Below are 16,234 nucleotides of genomic sequence, written 5' to 3' on the forward strand. Positions count from 1 at the left end.
TTGCTTTACATGATAATATTTCACCTGTCCTGTTTATGTAACACTTTAAAAATCAGCAAAAGGGTTATATAAATACAATTTATTATGAAACAAAGGGCAAAAAACTATTATGTACATAGTTTAGTCCTATTCAGTGTCTACTGGGCACTTCTTGGCTTGTCTCTTGTATTCATTAAATGGAGCATCTCTTGTCACTGTCCAGCAATAGTCTGCAAGCATTGATGGGCTCCATTTGCCCTGATAGCGTTTCTCCATTGTTGCAATGTCCTGGTGAAATCGCTCGCCGTGCTCGTCGCTCACTGCTCCGCAGTTCGGTGGAAAAAAATCTAGATGAGAGTGCAAAAAATGTATCTTTAGTGACATGTTGCAGCCAAGGCTTTTGTATGCCTTGAGGAGGTTTTCCACCAAAAACCTGTAGTCTGCCTTGTTGTTTCCGAGAAAATTTATTGCCACTAACCGGAAGGCTTTCCATGCCGTCTTTTCCTTGCCACGCAGTGCATGGTCAAATGCATCATCTCGAAGAAGTTCACGAATCTGAGGACCAACAAAGGCACCTTCCTTTATCTTAGCTTCACTTAACCTTGGAAATTTTCCACGGAGGTACTTGAAAGCTGCTTGTGTTTTGTCAATGGCCTTGACAAGGTTCTTCATCAGACCCAGCTTGATGTGTAAGGGTGGTAACAAAATCTTCCTTGATTCAACAGGTGGTGGATGCTGAACACTTTTCCTCCCAGACTCCAATGACTGTCGGAGTGGCCAATCTTTCTTGATGTAGTGGGAATCTCTTGCACGACTATCCCATTCGCAGAGAAAACAGCAGTACTTTGTGTATCCAGTCTGCAGACCAAACAAGGGAGCAACAACCTTCAAATTACCACAAAGCTGCCACTGATGTTGGTCATAGTTTATGCACCTCAAAAGTTGTTTCATGTTGTCATAGGTTTCCTTCATATGGACTGCATGACCAACTGGAATTGATGGCAAAACATTGCCATTATGCAGTAAAACAGCTTTAAGACTCGTCTTCGATGAGTCAATGAACAGTCTCCACTCATCTGGATCGTGAACAATGTTGAGGGCTGCCATCACACCATCGATGTAGTTGCAGGCTATAAGATCACCTTCCATGAAGAAGAATGGGACAAGATCCTTTTGACGTTCACGGAACATGGAAACCCTAACATCACCTGCCAGGAGATTCCACTGCTGTAGTCTGGAGCCCAACAGCTCTGCCTTACTCTTGGGTAGTTCCAAATCCCCGACAAGGTCATTCTGTTCACCTTGTGTTATGAAGTGTGGTTCAGAGGAGGAGGATGGGAGAAAATGTGGGTCCTGTGACATTGATGGTTCAGGACCAGAAGTTTCATCCTCTTCCTCTTCCTCTTCCTCTTCCTCGTCTGACTCAAGTGAGAATGATTCTGGTGCATCAGGAACCGGCAGTCCTTCTCCATGGGGTACTGGGCGTATAGCTGATGGAATGTTTGGATAATGCACAGTCCACTTTTTCTTCTTTGACACACCTTTCCCAACTGGAGGCACCATGCAGAAGTAACAATTGCTGGTATGATCTGTTGACTCTCTCCAAATCATTGGCACTGCAAAAGGCATAGATTTCCTTTTCCTGTTCAACCAATGGCGAAGATTTGTTGCACAAGTGTTGCAGCATATATGTGGGGCCCACCTCTTGTCCTGATCTCCAATTTTGCAGCCAAAATAAAGGTGATAGGCTTTCTTAACCGTAGTGGTTATACTGCGCTTTTGTGATGCAAAAGTCACTTCACCACAAACATAGCAGAAGTTATCTGCACTGTTCACACAAGTCCGAGGCATCTCTGCTCACTTTGGCTAAACAGAAATGTGTCCCTTTGCAAAATCAAACCCTGACAAATAAGAGAGCACCACACTGTATGATTTCTAGAGCTGATATAGGGCAATTTGTTCAGCAGAGTGATGTAAGCTTCGTTATGATTGCATCATCCATAACTTCTAGGAATAACATGATACAATTCATATCATGTATGACGCAATACCAGCTTCAGATTACATCATTCATTGTTTTTCTAAAAAGCAAGTACTGTCCAAACCCAGTCATAGATTTATTCATAGATCCAGTCAAAGATGTATTTTAGTCATTTCTGGTTTAAATTGAGATCCCTTCCCTTTATAACTCACTTATCCTCCGCCATTCCCAAGTCAAGGGTCGTGTATACTGACCCAATAGCATATCTTGAAAACTAGAGCCAATCAACAATTTTAAGCATCATTTTCATTCTCAGTGACCCAGAAGTAGTAAAGTTTGACTACATTTATTTCAAAAGCATTTTGGCTGTAGAGCAGTGTTATTTCAGAACATTTTTGTAGAATCTGGCTTTTAAACAAAGAACCATTAAGTTTTTAAATTCTGCTTATTGAATTAAGTTTATCTAAACAATAAGATACCTCTTTTTACAAAAGAATTTGGTCACATGCCCCAGCACCGTGTGATGGACCATCTAATAGCCCCTTCTACTGGTGGGCAAAAGACTTTAAATATGAAAAACAAAGTACATTTTAGGAAAAAGTCCTATAGAATTTAATAGGGACTGAATTTATAGAAATTTAATAGGATGCTATAGAAATTCTTCTAAAAATCTATTGAATTTAATAGAAAACTATGTAGTCTTTCTGTCGTTTTTCTACTCATCTAATAGAATTCTATAGCAGGGGTATAATTTTCTATTAAATTCTATAGCAGGGGTCGGCAACCTATGGCACACATGCCAAACACAGCACGCAAGCCAATTTTGAGTGGCACGCTGCCTGCCCAGTGAGAGGAGGAGGAGGGGCCGGAATGCACCACGCTGGGAGAAGAAGCGGGGGGAAGGGGGAAGCTTGGCTGCCGCAGGACCAAGCTTCTGTCTCCTGCCCCTGCAGGGGAGAGTGGTGGTGGTGGGGTCCTGGCCCCCTGCCCCACTCAGGCCCCCCACCCATCGCTCTCCCCTGCGGGGGCAGGAGGCAGAAGCTTGGTCCTGCGGCAGCCAAGCTTCCTCCCTCCCCCGTTTCTTCCCACAACATGGTGCATTCCGGCCCCTCTTCCTCCCAGAGGAGCAGAGCTAGCGCAGCGTGCTCGCTGCTCCATAGAGCAGGCAGAGAGAGGTAGGGACGGGTCTTGGGGAAGGGGGTTGAACAGGGCATATCCCTCCCAGCCCCCTGCCTTGAGCTGCCCAGGGTAGGGGACTGGGAGCACCCCAGCCTTCTGCCCTGCACCCCCACAACACCCAGCCCTCTGCCCTGAACCCCCCCCCCCACACACACCCAGCGGGCTGAGCAGGCTGGCGGTGTAAGATCAGCATTTTAATTTAATTTTAAATGAAGCTTCTTAAACATTTTGAAAACCTTGTTTACTTTACATATAACAATAGTTATATAATATAGACTTAGAGAGAGACACCTTCTAAAAAAACATTAAAATGTATTACCGGCACGCGAAACCTTAAATTAAAATGAATAAATGAAGACTTGGCACACCACTTCTGAAAGGTTGCCTACCCCTGTTCTATAGAATGGTCCAGAAAGAGATATTTTATTATTTTTTATTAAATTGTATGTTAAGCATCCTTAATATTGATCTTTTTAAAATACAAATATAAAATTTCCACTTTCCATTGCGGAGGGCCAGTCTGTTGTGGTCCGTCCGTCCCTCCTGTTGCCATTCTGGCATCGCACCCAACCCTCACCCTTCACCTTGGGGGTGGTGAGCCCACGAGACGGATCCACGTTGCCTTGGCCCACCGCCCAGTCATGAGACTCTCACGTGACACCACACCCAGGGGTAGGTCCCGGTAGTCCTAGTCCAGGCAAGGATCATGTGGTCATTTTTGGGCTTTCATAAGGGTCTTGAGGTGGATCGTTTTTAGTCTGGAACTTCCCCCATGCTCTGTTTGCCTAGGGTCACCCTCCCAGGAGCTCTAGAATCCAGATGACATAGTCCTGGGGTTCATCAGAACATGCAAGCCCCTCCACCGCAAGAAGATAATGATCCTCGGAGGAGATCCTCACCTATGGTCATGAACTGTGGGTAATGACTGAAAGGACAAGATCGCAGGTACAAGCGGTGGAAATGAGGTTTCTCCAAAGGGAGGCTGGGCTTACTCTCTGAGATAGGGTGAGGACTCGGCTACTCAGGAGGGCCTCATAGTAGAGCCGCTATTCCTCTGGATCAGGAGGAGCCAGTTGAGGTGGTTCAGGCACCTGATAAGGATGCCACCTGAGAAGCTTCCGTTGGAACTCTACTGGGCACATCCCACTGGGCAGAGGCCCAGAGGCTGACCCAGTACACGCTAGAGGGTTTATATCTCTTGGCTGGCCTGGGAACGCTGGGGAATCCCCCAGGAGGAGCTGGAACCTGTTGTGGAGGAAAAGGAGGTCTGGTCCTCCCTACTCTCCATGCTGCCACCGCAAACCCCACCAGGAGAAGCGGCAAAAAGGAAAAAGAACAACAACAAAAATAAAATAACTGATAATGCATTATTTTGTTAATAGGTACTTTGTGGGGGTTCTCTTTGGCTTGCAAGAGTGTTCTCCATAGGGCTGATCAGAATCTCACAAAACCAAGGCAACGTTAGGCAAGACAATAATTTTTTGCCTTTAGCTTGTAGTTCTGTTGGTCTTACCTAGTCTGATCATGTAGCTGTAGTTGGATAATATTATTATTGTTTGTGTTACATTAGCACCTACAGGACTAAGCTGAGATCAGGGACTCATGGGGCTAGGCATGGTACACACACAGTAGAAGACAATCCTTGTTCCAAAATCCTTTCAATCCAAGTAGGCAAGACAGTCAAAGGGTAGGCGAAACAAAGTTTTATTATACAGATGGGGACCTGGATCCCAGAAAGATTCAGTGACTTGTTCAAAGTCACACACACACAAATCTATGGCCGAGCTAGGAGTTGAACCCAGGTTTCCTGGATCCCAATCCAGTGATTTCAACCATAAAACCATCCTTCCTCTAATAGCAAAAGAGATAGAAAAATGAAATATTCAACAGCTATCACTTCATTGTTGGTGTCATATTACTGTATATGCTAGAGTTGTACCAGACCCAAACAGCTGGTACAACCTAACCTCTGTCCGCACCCAAAAAATCCTTTGGGGACGTTAGAGCCAAACTGTCTGAACTAGGCCTATTGCTATAATGGGCCAAACTGAAATACCAACTCCAAACACCCCCAAACTTTGGGAAAGTTCAGATTTGGATCCAGTTCTACATCTAAATGGCACAACTTCATCCCACCTCTGGTATGTCCCAACACCCCAGGCACAGCAAATCTTCCCCAATCTCCAAGACAGATGGTACAAGCTTTGGGAGGCTTTGTACTTGTCTTGAAAACTGAGCCTTCCTTCATATCCACATCATCCTGGGAACATGCTGGCAGAACAGAGCTAAATGAAGGGCAGCAGCACACCAGGACATCTAATCAGTTTGACAGAAGCTGCTCCCTTGTTCCTCCAGCTCTGTATCAAACAGTATCAAGAAGGATTCAGCATTCAAAGCAATGTTCACTGGACCTCATCTGTGCTTCTTGCATCAGCCTTGCTAGTCACTTGAGAGCCCTTTGCTAGGAATAACCTTCAAACTATGTCGTAATAACAGCAGTCGTCATTAATCTCAAAAAAATAAGCCCTCCTTCTGAACCTTGGCTTGTCCCTTTATCAGCGTGGTGTTCATTCATCCCTCTGAAAGGCCTTTAAAATGTAGGTCTCTGTTCATTTGAAAAAAAGACCCAGTATGGAAATAATACAAATGTTGGCAAAATAATACAAATGTTGTTTCTTTGTTTATTCATTGTTTTCCCTATATCTGCCGTCACCACTGAATGGCTGATGGAGGTGCACAGAGAGTGGGACAGATCAGCTGAGGATTAGACAGGATGGAATCAGAGAGAAAGGAAAGTTCAGTGGTACTCCTTAATGGCCGCAGTAATGAGAAGTTAGGTCATTGTGCCTGCTGAGACGAGAACAGGGGCAGTTGATAATTGACCCCCCTGCGATACATCAGAGCCCATGCATGTCAGGGTGACTTTAGCCAATATGGAAAAGGTGCAGGGTGCCAGGGTGGAACTCAGCCAGAGGAGCCTTTGTGGGGCCAGGGTCTGGAGAAAGTAGCAGCAGTGGAGTTGGGAGGAGGAAGTGGAAGCGTGGTCAAGGACTCAGGGTTGCGGGATTGGCTGTCACTTTCCTGGAACTGGCTTCCAGTGCCGTTCAGGAAACAGTCCAGATTTGTGTTTCTGTGTTTGGTCCTGCTCTGAAATAAAGAGGATATTTTAACTGCTGATGAAAAAAATGTGTAATGACACATACCACAAGACATTATAAAAACCTAGATAGACAAAGCTAGACAGATGCTTTGGTATAAAGTTTGTATTGGAACTCACTTGAAATGACTTGCCTAGCTCACTGGGGGATTCCTCACTCCTGAGTAATGTAATCATCCCAAACTCATGCAATGAAACAGTCACACCTCACCAGATCAGCCCATCATGTCTCTCATTCTCTCGCTAGCACTCTCTCCCTTTGTGTGTCTGCACATCATACCCCTTATTGACATACAGAAGTTATATCAAAGCTTTTAAACCGGTTTAGTTAAACTGGTGCAAAACCCTCTTTAGACAAGTTTAAGAGAGTCTCATTTCACTTTAGTTTAAACTTGTTCCTAATTAGCATAAGCTAAATCAGAATAAACCAGGGTTTTATCAATGTAAGGTCAAGGGTCCACACAGGCTTTTGCACTGGTTTAACTAAATCAATTTTAAATCACACAACTAGTTAAACTGGTACAACTTTACCAAGAGTTTTGTAAGAAAATTTAAAATACAATTAATTCATTAACAATTTTTGTGAAATTTTTTGTTTGTTTTTCCATTAATGTTATCGGACCACCAAATCATAAAAAGAATAATAAAAAAATCACAGATTTCTGTACTATTTTCATGTTATATCCAGACAATAGAGGTCTTTTTGATTAACATATTTCCATCATTCAAAATTTTCTCATCTTTCATGCCATTCGAATGTTGGCTTTTACCCAGTTCAGGGCCTCATTGTTGGCTATATTTTTCTGGATATGATGGAGTGCACATATAAATTCTGTCATCAATGAAGACTGAAAAACATGCATCAAGGCTGCCAAGCTGATAAGAAGGGAGACACTGTGAATATGAACCAACCACTATGTGATAGAATGAAAAACAGTGTGGCAGGGAAGTTATGTTAAAGTGATACAACTGGGGCTGAATTTAAAATAGTGTGACAACTTGACAAGTAGGTTTTTTCCCCTAGGGTTGTCTCCTAGGAAAATGTTCCTGGTTGTATGTTCCTGATTGGTTCGGTAAGGGAAATGAAAAATGGTCCATCTGGAGTGTTTTAACATTTAGTTGCTTCCCTTCTTTTCACTGGAATTTTACAGCCTGATTATTTATCTTGCGAAGGATTATTCAGTGGTGTTTATGGCCGTCAAGAAACTATTTTTTTTAATCAGTGTAATGCTAGTTTAGAAAGCTTTTTATTTTCTTTGCTCTCCACTGTTTAATATGCTCGGAGATAATTTGTTTAACCACCTATCTCATTTGACTTGTAACAGTGATTCATAGATTTGGAAGTCCAGAAGGGCCAGATCATTTTGTCTGACCTCCTACATACACAGGTCAGATAATTTAAAACAGTGATTTATGCACCAAGACCATAACTTTGGAGGGGGTGGAGGGAAATTGGCATCTTTGTGTTCCCCAGCTATACTAATAGCTGGAGCTGTATCAGCCCTTGTTGTAACTTAGCGCATCTTCAGGGCTTCTCTGAGTTACATTGTGTATAACCAGCAGCCTAAATGGCCAGGAGTCTTGTGGAGTGTCACGTGTTCTGCCTCACCCCCTTCTTTCCTGACACGTCCGCTTCCTGCACCCATCACATCGCTTACACAAAGGGAGTTGGAGGTATAGAAGCAACAATGCTGACCTTGTGCCACCTGAGGATGGGGGAATCCTTGGCTTGTCTTTTAGGGTAGCATTGTGGCTTCTTGGTACTGCCTCAGCAGTAAAAACAGCCAAAGCAAAGGATCGAGCCCCAGGACCTCATCTAGTGGATTTCCTCTCTGTTCCATAAAGAGTATGGGATTTGTCTCCTCCAGAGACCAGCACAAAGAACACCCAAATCACTGGCCTAGAGAATCTATGGATCTCTCAAGATATGCACAGATCTTGGGGAAAGCCTCAAAGGTAGTTTGTAGGATAATGGCTATGTGTCTCCACTCTGCCTCTTGGTCTCCCTCCCCCAGTCCCTCTAGCCCAGTGGTTCCCCCCTTTAACAACCTGTGAACCCCTTTCACTAAAATGTCAAGTCTCGCGAAAAATGAATATTTCCAGAGATTTTCTCCTTTACCAGAGTATAAATTTAAAAATTTCCAGTGATAGTGAAAATATAAAATTTGTTTTTATGACATGCTTATTACACACTATTTATTATTTATCATTACAGTATTTTTATTACATTATGAAAATGGCAACACTCTTCCCAGATCTCACTTTCGTAGCTTATATCAAGGAGCCTATGTTTCATCAAGGAGTATCAGATGTGAAACAGCATGAAGGTATTTAAGAAGCCAACTCAAAGAATTCCTCCTACCCAAGCAGTGAGGTCTTGAGCAGTCCATGCAAACAACGCACGTTACAACAAAGCTTCAACTTGTTCTTCATAATAATTTTAAAAACAATACTAGCTGCCTATTTAATTTTAAAAACAGTAAAAAGTATCCACCTCCCTCTCCATTTCTTATAAGGAGTCTTGAAGTTTAAATCTCCTCAATGTGATAGACATGCTTGCTTTGATCTGCTTAGCTCTTGGAAGTCCTGGGGCTCCGGGCTGCTGGCCCCATGCTACCCGGGGTCCCTAGGGACAGCTCTGGCCGCCATTAGGGAATTTTTCCCCGAGAACCCCCTATAACATTTTGCGAACCCCCAGGGGTTCACGAACCCCAGTTTGGGAACCACTGCTCTAGCCCCATAGATTCCTCAGTGGCTGCTACCACCAAATGCTGACGTTCAAAATGTTCATCATAGAGAATCCAGGTAAAGTAATGCTCACAGAGTCAGTAGTAATTTAATCTCTGATATTCTGTGAGGTCGATAATGGAATAGTGCTGTGAAGTGGCAGCCTCACACCTAGCCCATTCTTTATGAGTGTGAATCCTGCACATTTTTATTTCTTGATAATCTCCAAAAGCAATTAGCTGTTGTATCATGGGATTTTTAATAACCATAGGAAGTTGAGATTTCAGGGTTACTCAGTATCCCCAAAACCAAGGCTTTCTGCATCACTATGTTACCCAGCATCCTACTGAGACACTGGCTGAATACAGACTCAAAGCAAAGGATGTTACTTACGGAATTACAAATACCACTTTCTGTAGTATCTTGGTTTCCCTTTCAAGTATTCCACCAGCCCTACACTGCTTAATTTGAGAATGGTAATGGGATCACAGCACAAAGGGTAAATTTTTTCCGAGATTATGCACCCGTATCACAAATGAAGTCAGCACAATTTTCAGCATTGAATTTGGCAGTTAACAGCTGCTGCAAAACCTTAAATGGGTCACTTTGAGCCCAGTTGCATGAGATGGCTAGCATTTCTCGGGAAGTGCTGGATGCCCTCAGCCACTAACGAAGTCATTCCCTGAATCAAACCCTTTATTTTTGCATAGGTCTCATATACATTTTGACTGTATATTTTTGTCATTCTGAGATGCTGTGGTGAGTTTCTTTTTCACAGTGTCCTCACTAGATGTGAACAATTATAAGCAATGCTCCAAATGAGGGGTGGGCGGTAAGGGATGCACCAGCTTTTCGCTTATTTTTTTCAAACCAACAGCAGTGAAAAGCCAGGGTGTGGCATAATCACCTGTGCACTTCAGTTCCATCAATGAGATGAACTCAAACTTTCTCAAGAAACTGCTTCAATGTCTTGGCCATTTAAAGATACACATATTAGTACACTTACCTCAAGTCAATGGCATAGGTGTTTTGTCATATAGAAATTAATTTTACATTTTATTTTTAATCTTAATTTTCTTCTGTGGTTTTGTAACATTAAAACTGGCTTTTAAGTGGGAACATGTATTTGATGAGTGGTAAAAATGGACTCTAGGGCACTATGTAATTCTGGAGTGGAATATCCCAGTTAGGTGAAAGTCCAGTATCTCTGAATCTTCATAAATCAAAATGAAAACACTATGTCACCTTTTTCTATATAAAATGAACTATCTGCATTGAGAGGCTACAACAAACAGCGAGGGCCACTTCCGGATACACTCAGGTGGACATTTTTGTTCTGTTGCACTTTATTACACTTAGTTCATGGTTGATTGTGTTCCTCAACTTCTGTTTGTAGCATGTAAACAGAGCTGCATAAGGATGGGCAAGAAGATAGAAAACTCTCTGTAGATTTGTCAGAGAATCTCTCTAATTTTTCACAAAGCAGGCTTTAGACCAGCCCAGGCTCAGCTTATCATGATGTCTTAGAACTCTGCACATCCCCCATTCCAAGGCAAGAGCTGCTAACCACACTAGAGCTGAGGACAGCAAATACAAGAAGAATTTTAAGCATTTACCACCAAAATACTGTATATATTACAAATGCTGTCAGTGTTTGCTGGCAAAGCCTAGAGCACCATTGGATTTGTTATCTTTGCTCTTTGTTTCATGCCGAGTGCAATGATCAGTCTCCAATTAGACTAATTCAGTTTGAATGCTTGGACAGATTTAAAGACAGAAGAAAAGAGTTAACATAGCACCCTAACGTGAATTGCCTTTCCATATCATTTTAAGTGTACTGAGGTTGTTTTAAGCAAGCTCACCAACTTGCAGTATATCTCCGTGAAGTTTGTTGCATAAAGTACCATATTTTAATGAATGTTTTAAAAGGGATGGATCCATTAAGGAGCCTGCAGCAGGGATGTAACTTAGATCAGCCTCACATCTGCTCTAAAACTTCTTTGGGCCAGCGCTAGCACAGACTCAGACCAGTCCTTAGAATCAGGGAGCCATAAGCCGTTTCCCACACACACTCTTACCCGGAGTGCAGCTGAGTCACTGATTAGAAATCTGGTCTCAAGACTACAGCGGCGCATTGCCATTATGTGGGTCACACCAGCTGGTTGGGGTTACTGATGTGGGGTGTGGGAAAGGGGCTCCTTGCACCATCCTTCATTCTGTGTAACTGCAATGGCCAGTAACAATCAGCCCTTTGGAAAACATGTTTTAAAATGACTGTAAAAGGATCACAAATTGGGCTGGTGTCCTGTTTTGTTTGTTTATGAAGTGGATAGAAGGTCTGAAAAGTTTTCCTGTTGTTTGTTTAAACTTATTAGAAGTATGAGGAATGTTAAGTCTACCCTGGTTTTGCTGGAGAATCTTTGGGAGGTCTCAGGGATGTTTATTGTGAGTTCTCACCCCAAAATTGATGGGGGCATAGGTGTTGAATCTTTAACAAAAGTTTACTTTATACAAGATGCTAATTAGTCATTGGAATTAATATGTGCTAACAAGAACAAAACATTTTAAACAGCCTAACTAAAAGTACCTGTTCAGTTGCTCTACTTCCACTGTCTTGTGATGTCACTATTTCAATACTTCCTCTGTCAGCAGAGTTTTCCAGTTTAGAGAGGACCAGAATTTCTAATGTAATATAAGAAGCAGAAATTTTTTGTTTTGAAAAACTAAATATCTTTCTGGCCTTATTTATCCACCACAAAGAAAGAAACAGACAAAAAAGACATAAGCCCAATTTTTTCTCCTGTTGCAGGTTCCGGTTAACATCTACAAGGCATGTCTTGTGATTAGTGACTCAGCCTGGGAGTTGTATTACTGAGCTGTCCAAATCATTTAACATTTTAAGAGGACCAAATGAAGCCATCTTTAGAAAAGGTTGGTTGTCAGAAATTCAATCAGTTGAAAATATGAGTAAATCTGTCTGACGACATTACACAGGCTTCTGTAAGTGTTTGTTGCCTTGTAAAAATTAAATATGAACTGAAATACTTTAAAAAATACTATTTAAAATCCACAATCAGTAACAAATAGATTTTAAATGATAAATAAATACCTGTGTATATATAAAAAAGAATTCCCTCCACATTTATGTACCTAGCAAGATCTGAATTTGAATTTCCATGTTTCTGTCGTCACCACTAACACCTAAAAAAGTACAGAGCAGCAGGCCCTTAAATTATTTTATATATATATATATATATACTAATACACATTCAGAATGCTTCATTCTGAGTCAGTTCTGCAATAAAGTGCATTTTTCCATTATGGTACGTTGCCTCATGGGAGTTATAGTTTGGGAGCCCTATTTTCCGTTATGGCTATCTGTCAAACTCTGTCCTATACTGCAAGCCCTCCTTGGGCAGAACTCCCACTGAAATATCTGGGCATTCCATACTTGAAGGCCTTGTAAATCAAGCTTATGTATTCCAACACACACACACACACACACACACGGATTACGCAAACATGACTTACCCAAATCCGCACTTACGGAAAAAGTTCCGTAAGCTAGAAATAGGAGGTTTGATTTTGGGTTTTTTTGCATAATTGTTGGGTATACATTTCCGACTTAGCAAAATTCGAGTTACGCAAGATGTTCTGGAATGGAACACTTGCGTAAATTGGGGAGCGTCTGTACAGACATTTAGTCTGCAGCAAGCTGGGGTGTAAATCTACCCCACACAATCCTGCTACGGAATATCTGTCTGCGGACTAACAGTGTGGACCCTGCTGACATGCATTAACAGTTTTTTAGTGCTCTTTTATCTAGATCTTGTTGAAATGGGATCAAAGTGCCTTAAGTAACTGTCTCCAATTAGATTGGATGTCTACATTGCAGTTAAAAACCCGTGGCTGGCCCATGCCAGCTGATTTGGGCTCGTGGGGCTCAGGCTAAGAGGCTGTTTAATTGCGATTTAGACGTGTGGGCTCAGGCTGCAGCCCGGGCTCTAGGACTCTGCGCGGTGAGAGGGTCCCAAAGCTCGAGCTGCAACCCGAGTCCACATGTCTTCATCGCAATTGAACAGCTCCTTAGCCTGAGCCAGAGTCAGCCTGCATGGGCCAGCTGTGGGTTTTTAGTTGCAGTCAGGGCCGGCTCCAGGCACCAGCCCACCAAGCATGTGTTTGGGGCTGCACCTGGAGGGGGGCGGCACGGCGCTCCGGCCCGAGAGTGGGGCCGCGACTGGGCTCGCCGCCCTCCCCACGGCGCTTCGGCCGCTGGGGAGAGCGGAGCCGCGGCGGGCTCACCGCCCTTCCCCCGGTGCTCTGGCCGGTCGGGGCACCCTCCCCTGCTGCGCTCCCCGCCGGGGGTGAGGGGGGCGGCGGGAGGCTTTTTTGCCTGGGGTGGCAAAAAAGCCAGAGCCGGCCCTGGTTGCAGTTAGACATACCCTTAGATTAGGGTCTGAACCAATGCCAACTGGAGTCAATGGAAAGCCTCCCAATCACTTCAGTGGGCTGTGGATCAGTCCTTTTAGGCGGGGTTTCTTCAGTTTTTGTAGGAGAAGCCAAAAGGCCTGGATTTAGATGTTGGAAGATGTGTTCCATTTCCCCTTTACAATGTGGTTAGGGGTAATTCTTAAGTCTACACATTTATTTTTAAATTATCTGGAATCTCAAACAGGGTTTAAAAAAAAACTGTTTATTTTGGGCCCAATCCTGCTCCCAGTGACATCAAAGACAAAATGTACATTGACTTCAGTGGGTGCAGGATCTGGCCCATGGGGGCGTGTCTGATAGGCAGGGAAGGCTGAGCCTGCCCAAACCCCTCTTGCTGCTAGTTGGCCCCAGCCCAGGTAGGCTGCTCCTCTTCCAGGAAGGGAAGCCTGCTGGGGCTAGGGTGGCTGGGACTTGGGGTAGTCGGGGCTGCCCAGTGCTGGGGGGGGCCTGGCACTGGGGCCGTGCTGCCCAACGCTTCAGGGCTGAGGGGGTTTGCGCCCCACCCATCTGGGGTTGGGGGCCATGTGCTGTCTGGTGCTCCGAGGCTGGGGGGCTGGGCCATGCGCCATCTGGTGCTCCGGGACTGGGGTGGGAGCCTGCCCGCCTGGTGCTCCAGGGGGCCGCATGCCACCCTCCCGCCCAGTGCTCTGCGGGGCTGGGCCATGTGCTGCCTGGTGCTCTGGAGCTGGGGGGAGTGCCGCCCACCCACCTGGTGCTTTGGGGCAGGCGCCGCACACTGCATGCCACCTGGCTGCACAGTGCTCTAGGGCTGGGGGGGCTGTGCGCCGCCTGCTCGGCGCTCTGGGGTTGGGGGGGCTCCTGGCTGCAGGGGAGGGAGGTGGTATCTGGGCTTGGGGGGGGCGGGGGAAAGGGGAAGGAGGGGCAGGGCCTTAGACAGAAGAGTAGGCCCGGGGCTAACCTCCCCGAGCCAGTGATTCACCCACCGCCTATGATCTGGCCCGCTTTCTGTTTTAACATTTTTAGGGTAAAATTCATCCCTGTGCAGATGGTCAGTACAAGGCCATGCAGCCCCTAAGTCACATCTTACCCTTCAAAAGAGCAACTTTGGATATAAGTGGCACATAGGACTTGTGCTGGCCTTCAGAGCTGGGGCACAGTTCACCGTTACTAAATTTGCTGCTCCTGAAAATTGGTGCATGACAGTCTGGAAGTCTGAGGCCCTTTGTTCATCCACAGAACAGTTACAACATAAACATTAGCCAGGGAAACTTCCCCACACTGCTCTCCAGGTGAAGCTCTCTCCTGAACACTGAAAGTGACACAGTGGTATATTGTCCATGCCCATTCATTCTTTGTGAACTTTGCTTGTCTGCCAGCAAAAGTGTTCTTGGGGTGTTGATGTCTATCCCACCTGTGTGAGACCAAGACTGTGACCCATTGACCATTTCACACAGGCCATTTTGACACTATCTGATGGTGATGAGAATGGGTCACTGCTAACTGGGACTGGATTTATACCTAAAGTAATATTGGATATTTTTCTTTTAATTTCATGTCATTTTGCTGATAATGTTCAATTTTCCATTGGAGGAAATCAGAATGAAATATTTCATTTTAGGTCAGTTTGACCTGAAACAGAATGTTTCATTTCACGGAACTGACCCAAAATGTTTCATTTTGAATCAGTTCAACAAAACATTAACCTGTAGTTCCCTACCAGCGCATTGCCTTATGAGACTTGTAGTTTGGGTCCCTATTCTTCCCTATGGCTGGGCTCCCTAGAAGACTACATCTCCCATAATACAATATGGATTTTTCTCTGAAGAAGCTGCATGGTACATAATGGGAGATGTTGCCTCTCTAGGGAGCCTGACCCATATCTTTTTATCCAAAAGTCCTTTCTTTGTCTATTGGCCTCTGGAGAATCCAGTTTAGACTGTATATGCGAGCCTCTCCAAGTGATGGTACCTCTCTGGAGGTGTTACAACCTGAGTGAATTTGCTTTCTCTCCCCCCCCCCCCCCAATGTTCCTAGTTCCTGGCAGAGCTGTGGTGACCATACCCCATGGAATTACATACAGTCACTGGCCCACAGTGATATATACATTTAATATAGTAAGATCTCCCACAGATATTGCAGGAAATTGCCATATCTATCCCATCATCATTGGAAATTTTTAAGAATAAGTTAGACAAAGACCTGTCAGGATGGTCTAGGTATACTTACTATGTTCTGCCTTAGCGCAGATGAATGGACTAATCAGTGTTTCTCAAGCTGGTCCCTGGTATCAAAAAGGCTCAGAAACACTGGACTAGATGGCCTCTCGAGGTCCCTTACAGCTCTACATTTCTATTATTTCATCCTTTTGGAATGTAAGTTTTTCAGAATTTCTGTTTTTCAACTTTTTTAAAAAAATTCAACTTTTTGTTCCATTTTGGGATGAAAATAAAAGTTGAAATGTTGGATGTTCCCATAGAATGGAAATTCCAAATTTCATTCAGCTCTAATTTTATTTCAGAGAGGTTCTGATAAAACACAAAAGGGAGAAGAAATGTATTTAAAAGAATATATGGCAAAGTTACAGATTTAATGTAATCATGCCTTCCCCAACCACACAAGACATCTGATCCCACTAATACCATTAACTTTTGGCTTCAAACAACTGTGAAGAAGAGAAGGAAATCTGACACTTCACTGCTTAGTGTTTATACAGATGCAGCTCTTTAGCATATTTGGTTAGTAGTTCTAGAACTAAAAGA

The 16,234-nt window shown here is 43.9% G+C and overlaps 1 long non-coding RNA gene across 4 annotated transcripts in view; it reads left to right on the forward strand.

Moving 5' to 3' along the window:
• Window positions 1-16,234, forward strand: part of LOC101948442 (uncharacterized) — a 194,897-nt gene that overhangs the window by 80,527 nt on the left and 98,136 nt on the right. Inside the window, exon 4 of one of the 4 annotated variants that reach the window (XR_010590356.1) lies at window positions 11,833-11,954. The exons of the other annotated variants lie outside the window; for them this stretch is intronic. This is a non-coding gene — a long non-coding RNA (uncharacterized LOC101948442). The remainder of the gene's footprint in view (window positions 1-11,832; window positions 11,955-16,234) is intronic. 4 annotated transcript variants of the gene reach the window in all.

Source organism: Chrysemys picta, chromosome 9 (assembly GCF_011386835.1).
Source record: "Chrysemys picta bellii isolate R12L10 chromosome 9, ASM1138683v2, whole genome shotgun sequence".
Taxonomy (NCBI): Eukaryota; Metazoa; Chordata; order Testudines; family Emydidae; genus Chrysemys; species Chrysemys picta.